Source organism: Thermobia domestica, chromosome 6, assembly GCF_964235325.1.
Source record: "Thermobia domestica chromosome 6, izTheDome1.hap1.1, whole genome shotgun sequence".
In the NCBI taxonomy this organism is placed as follows: Eukaryota; Metazoa; Arthropoda; class Insecta; order Zygentoma; family Lepismatidae; genus Thermobia; species Thermobia domestica.
In genome coordinates, this window is record NC_137459.1 from 14,059,552 (window position 1) to 14,069,559 (window position 10,008).

The window sequence follows — 10,008 nt, forward strand, 5'->3', positions numbered from 1 at the left end:
GAAAATATTTCTAAATCCGGGGGGTTCAGGAGCTTGGGTGAGCGACAGTCAGAAGGAGCAAGCAAGTAGCATTAAAGATTAGTGTGCCCAAGGCACAAGAGTGGGCATTATTTGCAATCTGCATGATTCTTAATGGAGCAAAGGTTTGTTAAGCTTAAGTTATGTTTGCTTACGTTTCTTAAGATTATTTTTAAAATAGGTTAGATTAGGAAAAATTTACTTCTTTGAACTTATTTATGTGTAAGATAATGTAGTTTCACGTAGGTCAGTTATGTGTTGGTTGCCATCTTCTACGTTGTATTACAGTTCAGGTAAACTTAAGTTAAATATCAGGTTAATAGTATTTTACTTTCATACAACACATACTAACTCAGAAGGAAAATAGAGACAACAAATGTTAACTCGATACATTAACAAATATTGTCAAATGTGGCACAAACAATATTTTTTAAGAACAAAAATAAGTAATAACATTGATCAATGAAATTATCATTGCTCTGCCAACAGCTTGTTAATCTGTCACAACCAACTGTAGATATTTTAATGTCAACCATATCCTCGTATTATGCTTAATTCTAACTTGACAAGAAATTTGTTAGTGGTCCCTTGTAGTGTTACTGAAAAGTGCTACAATACATTTTTAGTGACAACCGAGAGCCAATAAGCTCGTGGGTAATAGTTAAAAAAAACAAATAAACAATGAAACTTTCACATTTAAAGGTATTCACAACTTTCGAGAATGCTTACTTAGGTACATCTCGTTGTTCAGCATCTGCACAGGAGTCACTGGATCCAATTGCTGAAATCTGGGTTAAAATTTTATGCCGATGACTTCGAAATGTAAGTTACATCTACGGGCCATATTGATGTGGAACTTTTCCTTTAAAATCAGACAAATACAAATGAACAATTAATTCGAAACTAATTAAGTGAAATCAACAAAACTGTTAGAAATTTGGCATTTAAAATATTACGGAATTAATAAATTTATACAGAAAAATATATGTTATTCTGCTATCATCTAATTATTCTGTGAACACGTCAGTGTTTTCTTTCTTTAAAAATATGAAACGAAAGTAAAACTAGCATTTTAAGGGTGTAACTTATTGTTATTATTAACAATTCTATAAGGTCTTGTTTTCATATTGACAAACTAAACACAATAACACACTGAGCAAGGCTATGTGATAATATATATAAAACACACAATCATGTAACAGTTTCAACACAATAACTGTATCTTCATCAGATTAATACTCCTTCTGGCTGCTCGGGAATTGGTCACCTCTTATGTATATACAGCCCGGAGATCAACTTTTAATTTAGGGGTGGAGTCTAATTAAAAGTTGATCTCCGGAAAGTATATAAGATGTGACCAAAAATTCCCAAGCAGTCAGAAGGAGTATTAATCTGATGAAGACACAGTTGTAGTGTTGAAACTGTTACATGATTGTGTGTTTTATATATATTATCACATAGACTTTCTCAGTGTGTTGTTGTGTTTAGATATAATTATAATAAAAATTATAATAATTATTCTTATTCAAAAATCAAGCAAATTACTTTGTCAAAATGTAATCTAAACCCAGTTTAGAGACAACCTCATAATGGAAACATATCTGGCATGGGTGTTTAACTAAAGGGAGTTAAACGATCACTTTACTCTTAAGGGCTGAGGTCAGAGTGTCTGTATATATACCTCTCTCACAGTTGTTACAAACACAAGACAAAATACGGGAACTTTTTCCTTACTTTGGAAACCAACGTCAGTTGTTCATTTTGAAATTTTAGGAATTTCGAACCTCGGACGTCAACATTTGCTTTCTAATTTTCTAAAAGTATACAATTTGTCTTGCCAGACAGAAAATATTTTCCAGTTTTCAAGAATTCATGACTTTAATACTAACAGCAAAATATCAAAAGGTAAGGTGAATTGCAATAATGATAACGAGTTCCCTGGTGACAAAACGGTTAGCGTCCTTATGTTTGGTGTGGTAGACACGGGTTCGATTTGGATTCCACGTTAAGATCTAAGTCCACGCCTCATATAGAATCACTGCAGGAAGATACACTAAACTCAGAATACAATCCAATATAGATAACATTAGTTATATATAGCATTGAATGTTCTTATACTTTGTCATAAAATTACAAAATTATGAACATTTTACGACAAGTAAAATGTTTCTTTAATAGTAAATAGACAACTGCTTAAGTGTTTCACTTTATAATTCACTTATATGTTTGAGAAATGAAATATGAAATGAAATATTCAGCTTAACGTGCAACAATTATGTCCTTTATACTAAGGTAGACGTATAATTAAGTCAAGAGATGATGATGGAAGACTTGGTTGATGGAACAAGAATTTGGGAGAAACGGGAGTACCGCGAGAAAACCCACGGACACGATATACCTCAGGTAAAGCTACAATGATTCATAAAATCGAAAAATGTATTCTTAATTAATTGAGTTTGAGAAAGTGGTTCAAAAGTATAGGTCTACTAATTTTGTGTACAGGTAAAAGTAATGATATTAGTAATTAACATTATGTTCGGCATAGTTACCTACTACATCTTTCCATGATACGTAGCTGCATCATTACACAACGAAGTTGTTTTTCCAACTTGCAACACCAATACAATCTACACAATGGAATTTACAATCAGGATATCTCTATCAGAACAGATGGCATTAGAATCAAAAATGAACAAATTTCAGTTAAAAACTAGTAAATTTTGTTTCAAAACACTAAAATATATTATGAAAATGAAATGAAATCTTTGAGTTTAACGTCCCACGATTATGCCTGTTAGGCTAAGGAAGACGACGATTAAGGCAAGTGAATGATGATGGAAGACTTTGTGGAATGAGTAGGTGGAAGGAAATGATAGTACATAGATTCTGACCGCCTATATTGTTTCATACGGAAAGTACGTATAGATGGAACACTTATACGGAAAGTATTATAAACATGCGTTTTCAATTATACGTTTGCTGTACGTTAAGTCCAAATACTACAGGATTTTCAAATGTAACATACATTTTTTACGTACGCCACCTTCGATTTTCTTTTCAGTGTAGCTACAAATAATGCAGCTACCTATGTAAAACATTGACGTAAATGAAGGGCAAAGATGAAAGGTCGATGATGAATCTCATAACCAATTGAGGCAGAGATAATGTGAATCCTCATTTTTGGCTCCCTTCTAGTAATTACTGATTTTAACTCCATGCAAAGGGAAAGATTGGCAAGCCGCAAACAAAATGTATGACGTATTTAACCAAAATGGAACATTTTTTAACGAAAATTATCGTGAATCATATTTATCCAATTCATCCTTTCATTATTAACATATTTTAACCATAAGCTGCAGGGATTATCAAAATGTCACGAAGAATATATACGCTATGTTGTCGTAATCGAATTATTCTTACGGTGTTTATATCGAAAATTGTCTTGCATGTAGGCCTATGTGTTCAAACTTTCAACATAGCGGTGGTTACCACTCGATTTTACCCATTAATTTTTGATGGATTATCACTATAAACCAACTATTACAACCACCACCACCTCCACTACTGCTACTACTACTACTACTACTACTACTACTACTACATGAAGATTTTGAGTACCTTTTTCCTTTTCCATAAAAACAGACAAAATCGTCTCCTGAGATATTGAAAGTGGTATTCTTTTAGCGACTTTTAACTTCAACGAAGTACGTTTGGAATGGAAAATATTTCTAAATCCGGGGGGTACAAAAGCTTGGGTGAGCGACAGTCAGAAGGAGCAAGCAAGTAGCATTAAAGATTAGTGTGCCCAAGGCACAAGAGTGGGCATTATTTGCAATCTGCATGATTCTTAATGGAGCAAAGGTTTGTTAAGCTTAAGTTATTTTTGCTTACGTTTGTTAAGATTATTTTTAAAATAGGTTAGATTAGGAAAGCTTTACTTCTTTTAAGTTATTTATGTGTAAGATAATGTAGTTTCACATAGGTCAGTTATGTGTTGGTTGCCATCTTCTACGTTGTATTACAGTTCAGGTAAACAGTTCAGGCAAACTTAAGTTAAATACCTGGTTAAGAGTATTTTACTTTCATGCAACACATACTAAATCAAAAGGAAAATAGAGACAAGAAATGTTAACTCGATACATTAACAAATATTATCTTATGTGGCACAAAAATATTTTTTTAAAGGCAAAATTAAGTAATAACATTGATCAATGAAATTATCATTGTTCTGCCAACAGCTTGTTAATCTGCCACAACCAACTGTAGATATTTTAATATCAACCATATCCTCGTATTATGTTTAATTCTAACTTGACAAGAAATTTGTCAGTGGTCCCTTGTAGTGTTACTGAAAAGTGCTACAATACAGTTTTAGTGACAACCAAGAGCCAATAAGCTCGTGGGTAATAGTTAAAAAAAAAACAAATAAACAGTGAAACTTTCACATTTAAAGATAATCACAACTTTCGAGAATGCTTACTTAGGTACATCTCGTTGATCAGCATCTGCACAGGAGTCACTGGATCCAATTGCTGAAATCTGGGTTAAAATTTTATGCCGATGACTTCGAAATGTAAGTTACATCTAACGGATATATTGATGTGGAACTTTTCCTTAAAAACTAGCAGCGTTCACCCCGCTTCGCTGCGGTCACCCCGGAACGCAATAAACTTTGTTACTTAGATAATTTTTACTTTTTCGCTTTCAAGTGATATGATAAAAACCATAGAAGATTGCACTAATGTTAACATTATATCGCCTGTCATTTATGTTAACCCGCCCCGCTTCGCTGCGGTCACCCCAACCCGCCCCGCTTCGCTGCGGTCACCCCGGAACGCAATAAACTTTGTTACTTAGATAATTTTTACTTTTTCGCTTTCAAGTGATTTATAGCGCCTGTCAGTTATGTTAACCCGCCGAGTCACAGGGTCATGCGGGTTGCATATAAATACGTTTATTTTTATACCTATGATGAACTAATAACAAAGGATTTGTACGTATGGACACCTGAATGGTCAATTATCTCAAGACACTGCTAATTGAAAATTAAAGTGATATGATAAAAACCATCTAGGGTCCACATCCTAACAACCCCCCAAAAATGAAAGAAATCGGTTCAGCCGTATTAGCGTGATGAGCGGACAAAGGATTTTTTGTACGTATTGACACCTGATTGGTCAATTATCTCAAGACACTGGTAATTGAAAATTAAAGTGATATGATAAAAACCATCTAGGGTCCAAATCCTAACAACCCCCCAAAAATGAAAGAAATCGGTTCAGCCGTATAAGCGTGATGAGCGGACAAAGGATTTTGTGCGTTCTCTTTTATATATATAGATAAGACAAATATAAATGAACAATTAATTCGAATTTAATTAAGTAAAATCATCGAAATTGTTAAAAATTTGGCATTTAAAATATTACGGAATTAATAAATGTATACAGAAAAATATATGTTATTGTGCTATCATCTAATTATTTTGTGAACACGTCAGTGTTTTCTTTCTTTACAAATATGGAACGAAAGTGAAACTAGCATTTTAAGAGTGTAACTTATTGTTATTATTAACTATTCTATCAGTTATTTTTTCCATATTAATAAACTAAACACAATAACACACTGAGCAAGGCTATGTGATAATATATATAAAACACACAATCATGTAACAGTTTCAACACTACAACTGTGTCTTCAACAGATTAATACTCCTTCTGGCTGCATGGGAATTGGTCACCTCTTATGTATATACAACCCGGAGATCAACTTTTAATTTAGGGGTGGAGTCAAATTAAAAGTTGATCTCCGGAAAGTATGTGTTTTTCATTTTTTCATTTTGAAATTTTAGGAATTTCGAACCTCGGACGTCAACATCTGCTTTCTAATTTTCCAAAAGTACACAATGTGTCTTGCCAGACAGAAAACATTTTCCAGTTTTCAAGAATTTATAACTTTAATACTAACAGCAAAAGATTAAAAGGTAAGATGAATTGCAATATAGATAACGAGTTCCCTGGTGACTAAGCGGTTAGCGTACGCATCTTTGGCGTGGGAGACCCGGATTCGATTCCTGACTGGAACTGATGTTTCGGATTCCACGTTAAGATATAGGACAACGTCTCATATAGAATCACTGTTGAAAGAGACGCTAAACTCAGAATCCAATACAATATAGATGCCATTAGTTATGCATAGCATTCAATGTTCCTATACTTTGTCATAAAATTACAAAATTATGAACATTTTACGAAAAGTGAAATGTTTCTTTAATAGCAAATAGACAACTGCTTAAGTATTCCACTTTATACTTCATTTACATGTTTCAGAAATGAAATTAAATGAAATATTTCAGTTTAACGTCCACAATTGAAGGGTAAGGGAAAAAAACAAGGAATGTCACAAAAGTGCATTTTTGAAAAAAACGGTGTTTTAATATTGAAAATCGCGTAAAAAGAATACGGTTAGTTAAATTTTTAGCCCCTTTTTATATGGACATTTCTACATCTACGCATGCATGGCATATACAGTCATATAGTACCAAGAGTGACCAACAGATAGGACAAATCACCCGAAAATGCATATACATGGACATTCCTTGTTTTTTCCCCTTGCCCTCCAATTATGCCCTATATACTAAGGCAGACGTATAACTAAGTCAAAAGATGATGACGGAAGACTTGGTTGGTGGAATAAGAATGTAGGGGAAACGGGAGAACCGCGAGAAAACCCACGGACACTATATACCTCAGATAAAGCTGCAGTGATTCATAAAATCGAGAAATGTATTCTTAATTAATTGAGTTTGAGAAAGTGGTTCAAAAGTATAGGTCTATTAATTTTTTGTACAGGTAAAAGTAATGATATTAGTAATTAACATTACGTTCGGCATAGTTACCTGCTACATCTCTCCATGTTACGTAGCTGCATCATTACACAACGAAGTTGTTTTCGCAATTTGCAACACCAATACAAGCTCCAGAATGGAATTTACAATCAGGACATCTCTAGCAGAACAGATGACATTAGAATCTAAAAATGAACAAATTTCAGTTAAAATCTACTAAATTTTGTTTTAAAACACTAAAATATATTATGAAAATGAAATGAAATCTTTGAGTTTAACGTCCCACGATTATGCCTGTTAGACTAAGGAAGACGACGATTAAGGCAAGTGCATGATGATGGAAGAATTTGTGGAATGAGTAGGTGGAAGGAAACGGGAGTACCTCGAGAAAACCTACGAACACGATGTTGTCCACCAGAAACTTACCTGGTTGGGAATCGAACCAGTGACCCCAGAACGAAAGGTAAATGCTCTACAACTGATCCACTGTGACCCCTTAAAATATATCACTCTAGTTCTAACACTGCTAAAGTAAATTACAAACAATTTGGTTTCAGACTGCAAAAGGCTTTCCCGTTATAATTAACAGATTTTTCTGAAGCGCCTAAAATAATAGCCTATTTGTAATTTTTGTAGTTTCTAAAATAATTTTAATATGTTCCTAGGATGTTTATCATAGATTTTCATGAAATCAAGAACTTACGGCTTTTTCCAAGCACAAACAATACTTACTTACGGCATTACCTTATCAATCAAAATAAATTATCTTTGTGTTTGTTTGACTCAGGTTAGTTTAAAAAACGATTCGAATAAAAATGTCCGACATCTGATGATACATAATTCTTTAAACAAATTCACGAAGATTTTAATGCAAAAAAAAAAGAAAAAAAAGAAAGAAAATTTTGTGACATACAAGAAAATAAGCCTTACACCTGAATCATTATTTGAAACCAATAATAATGCGCATTATAGTCAAGGTGATTCCCTAAAACATCCTAAAAATAATTCAGTTATTATTTAGATACTGTCGTAATACACTTGTGTTCTTAAGAGTGCTAATCACTGAGAAACTAAAATACCGCTAATTTTTACAGTAATTATGTGACATTTTCAAATACATAATAGATAATCGAAAAGTGGAAGAAGAGCGCACTAGATAATATTATTTTGCATGATGTACCGTTATTACGAGTCACCTAGTAGCATTCCGTTTGCAACCATTTATAAAAGTGAAAACAAATACCGGTTATCTAAATGGCTGGAAATCGAATGCAGATACGTGACTCGTGATAACGGTATCTTATGTAAAATAATATTGTCTAGTGAGCTCTTGTTCCGCTTTTCGATTATTTATTATCTATTTGAAGATAAAACATAATTACTGTAAAATTAGCGGTATTTTAATTTCGCCATGACAGGGTCTCTTAAGATGTTGCGCTGTGTAATGGCTTCCTTAAAATAAATGACTCTTCAATCTTTTACAAATCACAAAATATTTTTCCACGCTATTTAAGTAGAAAACAAAACTAAGAATTTCAATAGCATAATTAACGAATAAGCTAAAATATAACCATTTCTTCTCCTCAAAACTAATACATGTTTTCTTTGATTGCGTGATTTTGTCGTTTTCAACAGGACTGTTTTCAAAACATGCCGCCACAGAATTTCTAATAACTTCGTACATATAACATTAAATAAATCTAAACGAAACGAACTAAGGCAACTAAATTTCGATTACAAATTAACAGAATGCTCTTTTGAAAACGTTAAAATATCATTGCTATATTGTTTCACTCTTACCATGTGGCTTTCTTAGACGAAATGTGTTCCTAATGGCTTTCGTGGAAAAAGGAACTTAAAATTCCTTTTTAAGACAAACATCACTTTCATGTATTATTCTTCTTTTTACCAATTATAAGTACACACACTTTCTGCTACAACCAGGACTTAAGAAATATAAAAATCTGCTAAGAAAGACGTGTCCACTTTCATGTTACTAAATCGTTACAAAATGGCGTTGACCTACCATTCCGTAAGAACGTTCACATTTTCGGAATAGCACAAGTCACTTCACAATAAAATCTATTCATCATTAGATCACATAATTGCTTTCCTCTATTTCTTCGATTAACATAAACTGGTTTCTGTTGTATGAATCTCACAAAATTAAATCCATAATTGATTAAAAGGAAAAGAAAAAGTCCTTGCTTCTGCCTATGAAGTCTCTATTGCATCATTACTCTCAACGTCCACGATCGTCATATGACGTGGAAAACATGGCTACCGGATGACGTGGAAAAACATGGCTCCTGCATGACGTGGTAAATAAGAACTAGGCTATGCATTTTTAGTTGAAAAAGAAAAAAAAAACATTACCTGGTGCGTGTTGCAACTTACAGTATTTGTATTATACAGAAAAATATTCCTATAAATCCACCTAAGAAATAACAAAATTCTTATTCCAAGACTATCATTATTATACTGATATTTTAAATAGGAAATATGCTACCAACGCATTTTGTAAAACAATGAACTTCCATGCCTCTACAATGTAAAAAATAATTGTTTTATGTTGGAAGAAAACTAAGCACTTGAATACCCAAACAAGAAAATCAGCTTAATAAAAGACAATACCTTTCTATGGTAACCAAAACATTTTTCCTGACGTTCCTCACAAATTTTGCGTTTATGCTTCACTTTCCAACAACACTCTTTTCTACACGTGTCTCCAACAAAATTCCTAATAAAGATGTTTTCTCTACCATATTGGTTCATCGTATACAACTTGAACTAATATAATGAATAAAAGTTTGGTTAAGCAGGAGGAAATTTTAGTTTTAAAAGTGTTCAGATAACTGAGCGTTTTCCGGCGATCCACTCATTAAAACGTTGCGCAAGAGTAGAAGCTTCGAGATGGACGCTGTAAGAAGAGGGAGTCACTGTAGTAGATCAGCGACGCCTATCGTCGTCTGCATCTGTTTCTTTGCAGTTAAATATTTCTTATCTCAGCAATGAAAGTATATATGTTGGAATGTATTTGCAAAATACAATACAATTAATAGGTTTGAGATATAACTGCGTAGCAAATACAATTATCGGAATTAATATCCATCTATATAAGAAAAATTGCTAATAATAAGCTTACA

General features: G+C 33.1%; 1 long non-coding RNA gene across 2 annotated transcripts; it reads right to left on the reverse strand.

Annotated features, from left to right (window-relative positions):
- Window positions 1–752: 752 nt before the first annotated feature.
- LOC145687636 (uncharacterized) lies at window positions 753–9,744 on the reverse strand. 2 transcript variants are annotated; one of them, XR_014131690.1, is made up of 3 exons: window positions 9,497–9,744; window positions 6,914–7,047; window positions 753–880 (listed from the first exon to the last, which is right to left on the reverse strand). It is a non-coding gene; the product is annotated as an uncharacterized LOC145687636 (long non-coding RNA). The 2 variants fall into 2 exon arrangements; XR_014131691.1 differs by lacking the exon at window positions 753–880 and adding an exon at window positions 4,498–4,631.
- Between the last annotated feature and the right edge of the window lie 264 nt (window positions 9,745–10,008).